General features: G+C 45.6%; 1 protein-coding gene across 4 annotated transcripts in view; it reads right to left on the reverse strand.

Annotated features, from left to right (window-relative positions):
• KIF20A (kinesin family member 20A) overlaps window positions 1–11,739 on the reverse strand; it is a 190,295-nt gene extending 178,556 nt beyond the window's left edge. For 2 of the 4 annotated variants that reach the window (XM_078652720.1, XM_078652717.1), the window contains exon 1: window positions 9,349–9,474. The gene's annotated coding sequence lies outside the window, so the exon portion shown is untranslated. Of the gene's footprint in view, window positions 1–9,348; window positions 9,475–11,662 lie in introns of those variants that run through there. The other 2 variants (XM_078652718.1, XM_078652719.1) reach the window with 2 other exon arrangements.
• Between the last annotated feature and the right edge of the window lie 504 nt (window positions 11,740–12,243).

The following is a 12,243-nucleotide window of genomic DNA, read 5'->3' on the forward strand; positions in this document are numbered from 1 at the left end:
GTAAGAGTTGTCTGCTTAATTCAGGCACTCTGTTCATCACCACCCCCTTTTCTGGAGCTTTGAAAAGTGTCCTTTAATAGACTTTAAAATATCTACACTAGGTTAGCTATTAGGAAAATAAGTACTTGTTTTCATCATATATACCAAATTATTGTGTGGCGGCCTATCTTGTACTGTTACAATTTTAAAATAATGTTTTAAATATTTTCAGAGCTTTCTGTTACTTATTGGGACCTCACACCATCATAAATACATGTGACAGTGCTGCACTGTGCCAAGTTGAGTTCAGTTCTGTGACTTGCCTCGCAAAAAGACATCTGCAGTGACTGCATTACCCAAGTGATGTTTCATAACTGAAAGAGTGCATTTCCCAACAATTTAATTTCCACTTATTTTTTTGTTTAAGGTGTCATTCAAGAGCATGTTATATGCAGTTGCAGTGAATGTGAAGAAGCAACAAAATACTAAAATACTTACAGAATATTTTGTTGTTTATTGCCATGTTCTTTACATCAAACCACAGGATTTGCGAACACAATTGCTTGCATGACCAGTAAGTTATGTAACAAAAATATTAGAAAAATCTCAGAGCCTGTATTTTTTTTTCTGTTAATAACACATACTTTAAATAGAAAATGTTAGAAGGAAACACTTTAAAATGTGTTCTACTGCTGCCCTAATAACCTCTGAATGATAACTAAAGTACAGAAAAAACATGTTAAAAATGAATGCAAGTGTTCGGGCCTTTGCAGAATCTTAACATGTGAACAGATGTCAGGCATTCGCTGTTAAAGGTGGCACTCCTACCCTCAGCCGCTTTGTGTAAATAAAGGCGGCCTGGAAGCAAAAACACACAAAGAAAGCCTTGCTTTTAGGCTATCATTATACACAAGTACTTAGTGAAGCATTTGCGTCCCCCTGGGAATGCCTCCACGGACCCCCAGGAGGGCACGCCCCACAGTTTGAAGACCTCTGCCATATGGTGACAAAATTGTACAAGTTGTTACAAGAAGATATAGCGGGTGTCACTGGTAAAGCTTGAGAGAGGTGGAATGGGCAACTTAAATCGCCTCTAACTGAAGAATACTGGCACATTTGCTGTGCGCAGACAGAAATGCTTAAACCTATGCATAATCTATTATAAATATATACACCAAACTTACCACACCACACTCAAATTACAAAAATGTGGTCTCCGCGTAGATGCCTGCTGTCGAAGATGTGGGGAGGAAAATACTGACTTTATACATTTAGCATGGGGATGCGCTAAAGTCTGGGAGTACTGGGAGGAGATAACTAATACTAGGCCGTGTACGAGAATCCAAAATAGAATGTACAATACAAGTATGTCTGTTGGGCCTAGTGAAACTTGTGCACTCTGTAAATCGGAAACTATGTACTATAGCGTTACTGTTGGCAAAAAGGAGGATATCAATGCTGGGATGGTAAACAGTCCCCAAGCAGTAAACATTGGATAATGGACATGGTGTACTGTAGAGACACTCTGAAAACATACGAAGAAGAGCACCCATCAAAATCAAAGCCTAAAGAATACTGGACGCCCCTAACGGACTATTTAAGGTCTAATCCAGATATGTTAATAACTCCTGCTGTATAACCAACTATGCTCCGAGTGGTTGAAATAGGGAAAAATGCTGTATTGTACTACTTCTTACTGCTATGTATGCCATTCGCACTGCTGCGACTAGCACTACTGTAGCTTGAGATGTTTGTTGTATGTGTTTTCAAAAATACAATAAAAAACTTTAATAAAAAAAAGTATACTCACTCATTCGTTTTTAAGTTGCTGTGGGTCATAAGGGATTGCTACAGAGCGTGCCGGTCAATCACGACCTGGAATTTGATAACATACCAGGAGGGTTAAAAGTAGTCAAGCGTCTTACCCTGGTGGATGCCTGGTGAGTCCTTGGGATTCCATATTCACTCGTGTTGGCGTGGCGAATGCCTATCCACCTATCCCTGCTCCGTCTCCCATTCCGAGGCAAGCCGGGAGGACGGAATTACACTCATAGCAGTACTTCCTGTCAGAATTCAGGTAGACTAGTGAGGTGACTGGGGGGCCATCTTGAGAGGGTCATGGACAATCTAAATCATTAAATTGGGGCAGACAATCAGAAGGATCTGGAAATGTTTTTTCCTTATTCAGAGTTCTTGATCAAACTAGGCATTACTTGGCAGACGATGTGGGAAGGATCCAGATGTAGGTAAACTATCTACCCACTTGTGTAAATATAGCCCCTATGGCATGCAATTATTTATCAAAGTATGTATATGAAATTACCCTCCCTCCACATAGGAGGTTGTGTGTAAAGGAATGATAGTTCCACATAGACCAGTGGGTCACTGGGGGTTGCGTCATACATGTTTACTTGCTCGTTGGTAAATACAGTACGAGACATCCAAAACAAGTGGTGTGGTCCTTAAAGGATGGAGTGAGGGATTACCAATTCAGCTTTCCCCACGGGATGTCATCATTCAGCCCCACCCTATGCGTAGACAACCTAAAAAGCCACATCTGCTCCTTCCTGCAAAGAGCTTCTTTTCGTATCTGTGGGTGAGACTCCAAAATGGTCCACCTCAGGTCACCAGACGTACTCGAGAACTAACAAGAGGATCTGTTTGTGTGGAAACAATTCACCTAATGACAAACAGCATTCCCTGTCCAAACAAGAGGTGCTGTTCGGACCATTTGTGAAACCCGAACACGAGTACAACAATAAGTGCACCTTAGGTACAAATGGTAATTAAGCATGCCCAAGAAAAATAACAGAAACCTCTTTGGTATTTACAAATGGGGGTGGGGTCGCACACTACTCACACACCGGCGGTGTCGCCCCTAAGGACTCTGGTCAATGTAGTAAAGTGTTCGCGATGCATCATCTTTCGATCTTCTGCTATCTTCGCTGTCTTCGCCATCCCTGGACACGTGTTTCGGGGTATTACCCCTCATCAGCAGGGATAGGCCGTGTACTGGGGTTGCCGATGGCTGCCAATATCTGCCAGGTATAGTACCACTCAGGCGCGTAGGTGCGGGATCCCAGGCTCGTCAGCCCGCTGCTCAAGGGAGCTTTAAAGTTACAAATGGGGGTGGGGTCGCACACTACTCACACACCGGCGGTGTCGCATCGCGGAACACATAACCACATTAACCAGAGTCCTTAGGGGCGATACCGCCGGTGTGTGAGTAGTGTGCGACCCCACCCCCTTTTTGTAACTTTAAGCTCCCTTGAGCCGCTGGCTGACGAGCCTGGGATCCCGCACCTACGCGCCTGAGTGGTACTATACCTGGCAGATATTTGGCAGCCATCGGCAACCCCAGTAGACGGCCTATCCCTGCTGATGAGGGGTAATACCCCGAAACACGTGTCCAGGGATGGCGAAGACAGCGAAGACAGCAGAAGATCGAAAGATGATGCATCGCGGAACACATAACCACATTAACCAGAGTCCTTAGGGGCGATACCGCCGGTGTGTGAGTAGTGTGCGACCCCACCCCCTTTTTGTAACTTTAAGCTCCCTTGAGCAGCCGGCTGACGAGCCTGGGATCCCGCACCTACGCGCCTGAGTGGTACTATACCTGGCAGATATTTGGCAGCCATCGGCAACCCCAGTAGACGGCCTATCCCTGCTGATGAGGGGTAATACCCCGAAACACGTGTCCAGGGATGGCGAAGACAGCGAAGACAGCAGAAGATCGAAAGATGATGCATCGCGGAACACATAACCACATTAACCAGAGTCCTTAGGGGCGATACCGCCGGTGTGGGAGTAGTGTGCGACCCCACCCCCTTTTTGTAACTTTAAGCTCCCTTGAGCCGCTGGCTGACGAGCCTGGGATCCCGCACCTACGCGCCTGAGTGGTACTATACCTGGCAGATATTTGGCAGCCATCGGCAACCCCAGTAAACGGCCTATCCCTGCTGATGAGGGGTAATACCCCGAAACATGTGTCCAGGGATGGCGAAGACCGCAGAAGATCGAAAGATGATGCATCGCGGAACACATAACCACATTAACCAGAGTCCTTAGGGGCGATACCGCCGGTGTGTGAGTAGTGTGCGACCCCACCCCCTTTTTGTAACTTTAAGCTCCCTTGAGCCGCTGGCTGACGAGCCTGGTATCCCGCACCTACGCGCCTGAGTGGTACTATACCTGGCAGATATTTGGCAGCCATCGGCAACCCCAGTACACGGCCTATCCCTGCTGATGAGGGGTAATACCCCGAAACACGTGTCCAGGGATGGCGAAGACAGCAGAAGATCGAAAGATGATGCATCGCGGAACACATAACCACATTAACCAGAGTCCTTAGGGGCGATACCGCCGGTGTGGGAGTAGTGTGCGACCCCACCCCCTTTTTGTAACTTTAAGCTCCCTTGAGCCGCTGGCTGACGAGCCTGGGATCCCGCACCTACGCGCCTGAGTGGTACTATACCTGGCAGATATTTGGCAGCCATCGGCAACCCCAGTAAACGGCCTATCCCTGCTGATGAGGGGTAATACCCCGAAACATGTGTCCAGGGATGGCGAAGACCGCAGAAGATCGAAAGATGATGCATCGCGGAACACATAACCACATTAACCAGAGTCCTTAGGGGCGATACCGCCGGTGTGTGAGTAGTGTGCGACCCCACCCCCTTTTTGTAACTCTTTGGTATTTACTCACTGTTTTAGCACTATAACGAAAGTATCCACGTTCGCATATTAAATATTGTGCATTCTGGTGGTGCTATTTGAGTGTCTCCAGTGCTCGTCACCTTGAACTACACTATGGGGCATGCAGGAAATATGATGATAAATATAAGAAACTACAACTCGCTAATACTGAACAATGTTTAACCGGTTAAGTAAAAAAAGTGTTTGTCCCATGTTTGTCTAGCTCCATTTCCTTTCATTCAGATCGGTCCAACTACGTACAGCACAACTGGTTACTTGAACTATCTGCACTCATTGGAGAACCAGTTACGCTGTAGTGTAAGATATAATGTGTCCTTGGTCCTGACGAATTGCCAATAGACCCCTGAGGGGCTGTATGAGGCAAGAAGCATGTTGACCACACAACTTTGCAACACAAATGCTCTATAGGACCATGGCATCCCACATGAGTAGCTCAACCAATAAAGTTAAGTCAAACCCAGCATCACTAAACCTATTTTAATCACTCCTTTCACTACACTACTTATCAAAGCCCACATACCCCCATTCATCAAACGGCCTAATTAAAAGCCCCTTTGTGGGTGCAGCCGGGCATTGCACCGCCGTCCCGACAAGGAGCACGCCCAGATGATGAAGCATTACACCTCTCGGAATTTGTGAGGGCACTTACTCCAATTGGAAGATATCTCACTGACCCGACAACCCTTATTTGTCCCAGAAACTGCATACCCTTGCATTCAAAAAAGATAAATCGGAAACATATCCTATGTGGTGAAGGGTTCCAAGATATCATGCATGTGATTTGAATTGGTCCTGCATTAAAATCCTTCCAGATTTGTTACACACGTAAGATTTATTTGAACTTGGACTGCAACACAGCTCGAGGCGTTAGCTTTAATGTATCTTCCAGATTAATGAAGCCAACAGTATACCACTAAACTTTTTTTTTTACTAAATAAATTGATTTTGTCAATTTCCTGAAAGGCATTAACTATATCTAAGCATAGATTATCGACAATACATTGTGTGTTTTGTCACCTTTTATTTAAAGTGAATAACAAAACGAAAAATAATGTATAGTGTTAAAGCACAATTCTTCCCCTACCAGTTGCAATTATTATCACTTCATTAAGTAATTACTGTTAATGGCAGATAATGCCCGCTGCAGTTAAAGGCTCCCACACCCATCCAAAAACTTCTCATACGTAAATGAGAGCAACAGAAGATCTTGCTTTTTTAATATTAATGGTATAGTTAGATTTGAAAAAAAATAGGTATATTTATGGAAAGAAAGTATGAAAAAGAATAAAATACACAATCCGTTAACAGTGCCATATTTTTTTTAAAAAGTCAGCCATTGCCATATATGGTCTATTTTAGTGGTTCCCAAACTTCTGACTCCTGAGGACCCCCACTGAATCACTACTGGAAGCCGGGGATCCGCAAGCAATTTGTACAATTTAAATTTCTTTTTAAAAACACCTTTTGAAGCAGAGGCAATTTCAAGAGGGAGACAGCCTGAATTGGGTCTATTGGCATGGACATGTATGCCTACAGCAGTGTATTATTTAGTGGTACAAGTCTCCTGCTCTCAGCCATAGCAGCACCTCTACATTCTCATTCCAGAGCCTTGGAGTGGTGACCCTTCCTTACAGCAACAGGTTGAATGATTGTGAATTATTAGCATTTGTACCTATTCACAGTTTAAGAAGGTCTAAAATATTATACAATTATGAAGCATTTTATAATAAAGACATGCCCCAAGGAGCAACAAATATTGTGAAAATTCTAACAAGATAGGGCACAAAGCGATGAGTCCAGTATACAGAGCAAATTCAAGGTCTATATTAGGAGTTCATCATGGAAGTGCAAGAGATGGCAGGCAGGTATCTGCAAAGGAGGCATATTGTTTCAGCGAGATCATGGAACAATGCTATGCCAATTACCATAAACCCCTATTAGATTTCATCTTTAGTCACAGACAGCAGAACAACATTTTACCATCAAGGGGCGAGCAGTGCAGTTAAGGCATATTTCAGAGTGGCACCTGACATGACCCTCTCCTGTTAGGATGTCCTCTGCCCAGTCCCTTGCCAACAACAAACTGCAAAGGCTACACAGAATAAGAGCTTGATATGTCTGAATATGAAAGCTTGACAGCACACAATTCACCTAAGGGCTTGTGGAAAGTGACCAATCAGACAGCAGCACGAAAATCCTACTGCTGATCCTGGCTGCCTCTATTTTTACCTGCCTGCCAAGTAACGGTAATCCATACACATGTGCCTTTCATTGTATTGCCTGTATTTTCATTGTTGTGTCTGTGACTGCTGTTGTCTGTCTTCCACCGCTGCCTGTACGTGGTCTGTGCCCCTTTTTCTTCCCTATGTTCCCCTCGCTGTCCCTGTGCTCTCTCTGCCCGGTCTTTCCTTCTGTACCCCTCGCTGCCCCTTGTCTTGCCCGGTTTTCCCTTATGATGCCCCATGCCTCTCTGCCCGTTCTGCCTTCTGTTCTTAGCTGCCCCTATATTTCACGTTTTTTGTGCCCGTCTGCCCTCTGTGCCACTCGTTTTTGTGCACCTTTTGCCTTCTGTTCCACTCATTTCCCCTAATTTTTTGTGCCTTTCTGCCCTCTGTTCCCCTCGTTTTTTGTGCCTTTCTGCCCTCTGTTCCCCTCGTTTTTTGTGCCTTTCTGCCCCCCTCGATTTTGTGCCCTTCTGCCCTCTGTTCCCCTCGATTTTCCCTCGTTTTTTGTGCCCTTCTGCCCTCTGTTCCACTCGTTTTTGTGCCCTTCTGCGCCACTCGTTTTTTCCTTGTTTTTGTGCCCCTTTTGCCTTCTGTTCCACTTGTTTCCCCATCTGCTGTGCCCCCTGCAGCCCCGCCCCCCTGAGTGCCCACTCGCTGCCCCCAACTCCCAATTGTATTGTTGTGGTCTCGCCACCCCTGCGCGAACATTCACAGCTCGTGTGCTGTGAGGACGCATGGGCGTTTCATTTTTCACTACGACAACAAGCACTCGAGTCCTGCGGACCCCCTGAGAATGTCTCACAGACCCCTGGGGGTCCACGGACCACAGTTTGGGAAACTCTAATCTGTTTAAAGACATTACTCAAAAAAAAAAAAAGGTTTGACGTTTTTTAAATAGCTTAAGGCTTAGTTCAGTTGATGCTCATTATCTTTGGCTAACTAGTGGGTAGCGATGGCGAGGAATTTGAACTTGCTTATGCAGGCACGAGTGGGGGGGGTTTACACTCGGGTGGACGGCGTCCACCCACTATTTTTACAAGGTGGATGCCGTCCACCCTGCCAAGAAGTTGGGACATTAAAAATATGCTAAATTTGTCCAGGTGTAATTTGCAAACACTGGGACACATTCAGCAGTGCCTGCACGTTGTTGTCTGCTTTCGATCCACAACAACGTGCAGGCGGATGGGGGCTTTCTTATTGCAGACTCCTGCTGGGCCCATAATAAAGGTCGAATCTGAGGGGTCCTCAGGCCTCCTTCTGTACGAGTCTCCTGGCTGGCAGCAGTCAGGAGCCTCACACCTAGATCAAAGGCAGCAGCAGGGAAACACAGCCTCACACCTTGGTAGCATGGCACGCATTCCTAAGAGGCCGCATTTCACTATGTTCAGGCTCGGTTTAGAAGATAATCATGCACTGTAAGAATGTCAGATCTGTTGGTCTTTCCCAGTATTTCCACAAAATAAATAGCATTTATTTAGAGCCTACTTTCCGTGAGGCGGCATTGTAATAATCTGAATAGCACTATTTTTTCTTGTAAAGCGCTATGGGTAAATGACGTTTACGCTGACAAAAGGCAACATAGTTTTATGTGTAGCTTACAAAAGTGTGTATCTTCTCCCATAATCAGGAGGGTTTGCATGTTTACTCGAAATGTGCTCCAATGTACTCATAATAGACTGGGTAAACATGTGCGGGCTTAAGATCTCGTCACTTATGATGCCACTTCCTGTGATGTCACGCGCCGTGATGTCACTTGCATGCTGATTAACTACGTTATTCCCTAGACCTATTTTTCAGGACTTGTGCCCTGTGCTTAGGTGAGAAGAGGACGTACACACGTATGACTAAAGTGGCAAATCTGAGTTGGGAGCACTTACACTTAAATCTGCGAAAGCCATCTGAACTACGAAGGACTAGTAACCCAACTCTCTTGTGCTCAGCAGAGGCAACGCCGTGCCATCTGATCTGCGATTACCGCAGACACGCATTAAAAAGAGATCTGGGCAAAAAAATCCACCCTTCATCTCATACCGGTTAGGTTAGTTATTAAGATAGGTCGCCCATCCTCTATTGTCTCAAACGGCCCTTTCACAGAAAGCGCTCATCAGGAAGAAGGAATTATTTACAGTAACTGTTAGGCCACGAGTCCACGTCAACATTTCGTTACTGTCCAATGGAGTAATCTTTAGAGGAAGCGAAAAGCAAGGAGACTAGAACCACATCCACAATTCAGCTCCCGTGAAGAGCCACTTTGCCCTCCTGTCTTGTGTTCCCCTCTCCTCACCCCTACAAGGTATTTCATGACCATCCTTATCCCCGATCCCCTTCTCCCAAAGTGACCTGTCGATACCACGTATCGCTATGACCGGACCCTCATCGCTGACTCCCTGTCACCCCCAAGTCAAATGACAACAAACGAACTTACCTGTCGTGTGTCCACCTCGCTGCACCCTCAATTACCGATTCAAACCTCGCGCCACGCCTGCCAAGCCAGCGGAAGTGAAGATCGTAGCCAATCACAGAGCGAACCGAACCAGCAACCAATAAGGAGCGACGGCCTCAACCGCCACTGCCACTGGCGGACATTTTGGAACGGGTTCTGTGAAACACTCCGAGGAGGAGTTAGAGGCTAGGGTTAGTGGGACTGGTGTACAGGCCCACGACGTCATTCGAAGGTGGGAGGGAAGAAAAGTATCGAGCTGGGAATTTACAGTAGTTAGTTATGTTTGTGGCAATGTCTGCACAGGAATTGGTAATTTTGTTGAAAACCCCGGAATTTTGTTGCAAAAAAAGATTATTTTGGTTTTGGGCGAGCCAGCAAATTAATAGCAAATGCCGAGGCAATGGTCTTGCTCAGATCTTAGAGCCCGTGTACGAGAAGACCCCTGAAAATATTGTATGTAAATCGTTCAACAAACTACGTGAAGTATGATAAAGTTTCGTCAAACGTCAAAAAAGTATTTCCTTAACACATGGATGTTTTGAAATTAATAGGGCACGTTATAGCACTTTGCTGCGAAGTACTTATTAAAAGTGATGGTTTTGTACAACTGATAGTCTGAACTCACATATTCGAAAGTGATTTATGTGTGATAATGAAGAAAAACGATTTTTGGTGAAGTAAAATATTTGCCTAATATCACACAATTTAATCTGGGATGCCACGAAGTATCCGGTTTTTATGGCTTCATCTTGTACAAATCAGCCAGTAGAAGGATATCTAGTTTTTAGGTTTCGCCTATTATCATTGGCTTGCGAATGTAATAGGCGAAAATTCAAGGGCTTGATCCGACTCGTGAAACCACTGGCGTTTCTTCACAGTGCATGTGAGTCAGTCACCACGTGACCACACAAGCACGCGCATCTCCCTCCCCACATCAAAGGCATCAGCTTCCCTCCCACAGGCGGCCGGCCTCTGCAAAGTTCTCCTCCCCTAATTAATCACTTCACGTTTCACGGCCGCAGGCCATGACTCGACAGTCCTGCCGTGCTTTAACTCCCTCCCCCTCCCTCACCAAAGAGCACGTATTTGTATTCTTTATTAGGGCTCGTCCTTTCCTATTACGTAACATAACGTTTGTGCTGTGTGTAACGGGGTGGCAAAACATGACGCCGGTGAATGTTTGTGTGAGAAGCTTGTCCCCAGCTTCAGCAAAGACAACGTGAAGGCCGAACAAACGCAATTCATCTGCTCGCCAATATCATAAACAATTGTAAATAACATTAAGCATTGAGAGATGCATACGCATTTCACAGAGAAATCACAAGTATTTCAGATTAATAAAGCAGCATACCTATCGCTTTTTGAGCTGGCAAAGTGAACGTTATCTGTGATTTAAGAAACCAGTGTCTTGCATTAAAGCGTTTCTTATCTGAGTCATTGTTAAACATATGGTGTAATTGAGTGGTTTTAAGTGTGGTTCAAATGTAAAGATTATATGCCCTCTTTTAAAACGGCACAGACGGGTTAATATCCATTATTGTGGCATGGCTGGCTCACAATTTGTATTGTAATTAATCCATACATGACTAGCAAACCTTTATTTTCTTACTTATTGTAAACTTGTTTTTAAACTTGTCTTATCACGCCCACTTTGCTCGATCTTTCTCCCTGCCTGTCTTTTCCCGTCTCTCCCCTCTGATAAGGAATGGCAGAGGTAAAAGTCGGAACTTCGATCATCTAGAGAGACAAGAAATTACAGTGACATCAGTCGAGATATTTCATATGAAGGGGAAACAAAACTAAAGAGGGGCGGCTGCAAGCGGCGAGTCTCTCGCACCTCTCTGCCATCGCCTGGGGCTGTAGCGCCGCTCTTCAATGTCAGTTGTTCGAGGCGGCCTTTGAACTTTCCTGCCCATTCTGTGTGCGCCTCTTGACCCCACTCATGTTCAGAGCTCGAAGTGAGGCTTCCCTGACAGTCAATCACACTAACACAACAGGCGACTGCACTTACACAGAAGTACAAGCACTTCACTGCAGGGCGGCTGCACACACAGAACAGTACAATTACTTCGTAGTAGGACTTCTGCGCTTAAAATGAACAGTACAAGCACTTCGCAGCAGGGCTGCTGCACTTACACTCAACAGTACACGCACTTCCCAGCAGGACTGCAACACCTTTTTACTGAACAGGAAAAGCGCTTCACAGGAGAGCTGCTGCACTTATACTGAAGAGCCTTCCAAGTGGGGCGTGGACCACTGCATGTCACTTAAGTTGCAGTAAACCGTAATTACATACTTGCAGAGGATGAAGACACAGCCTTCCACAGCTAGCCCATCTGTGCCCTCCACACACACAGAGGAAGAGAAAACTGGCACCGCAGCTTGTGTGGATGTCTGGGGGTTGGAAGTGTTTGACACTGGTAGTTCCCCGAGACATCACCACATCAAAGGCAGCCCAGCCTCCTTCCCCCAGCATGCGCTCTGCCTCAGGCCGGCATCTCTCCTCCCCTAATTATTCACTGCAGGGCCTGCGTCTCGTCACCCTTCCTCCCAGTCCCCACAAGCATGCTTATCCAGTGGCTTATTACAGACGACATTTGTACGTTTGGCTGGCTTCTCTTTTTTTTTGGGTTGTTTGTATTGCACCAGGCATACGACGATAGTTGTGTGTCAAGTAGGTGGTTCCTTTGTCTTTTTTCGTTTTTTTTTAGTTCACTTTAGTTCTTGGGTGCAGTTCATCTTGGCATGGTGGCACTGTAGCATGCTTAGAGCACTATTGATCACACAGGAACAGTAGGCAAATTGGTGATGGCAACTTGTAATATCTACTTTTTCATTTTCTTCTTCACTCGAGAGTAAAGAAAATGGTAGTGTCAC

This window comes from Lissotriton helveticus, chromosome 7, assembly GCF_964261635.1.
Source record: "Lissotriton helveticus chromosome 7, aLisHel1.1, whole genome shotgun sequence".
Lineage (NCBI taxonomy): Eukaryota > Metazoa > Chordata > Amphibia > Caudata > Salamandridae > Lissotriton > Lissotriton helveticus.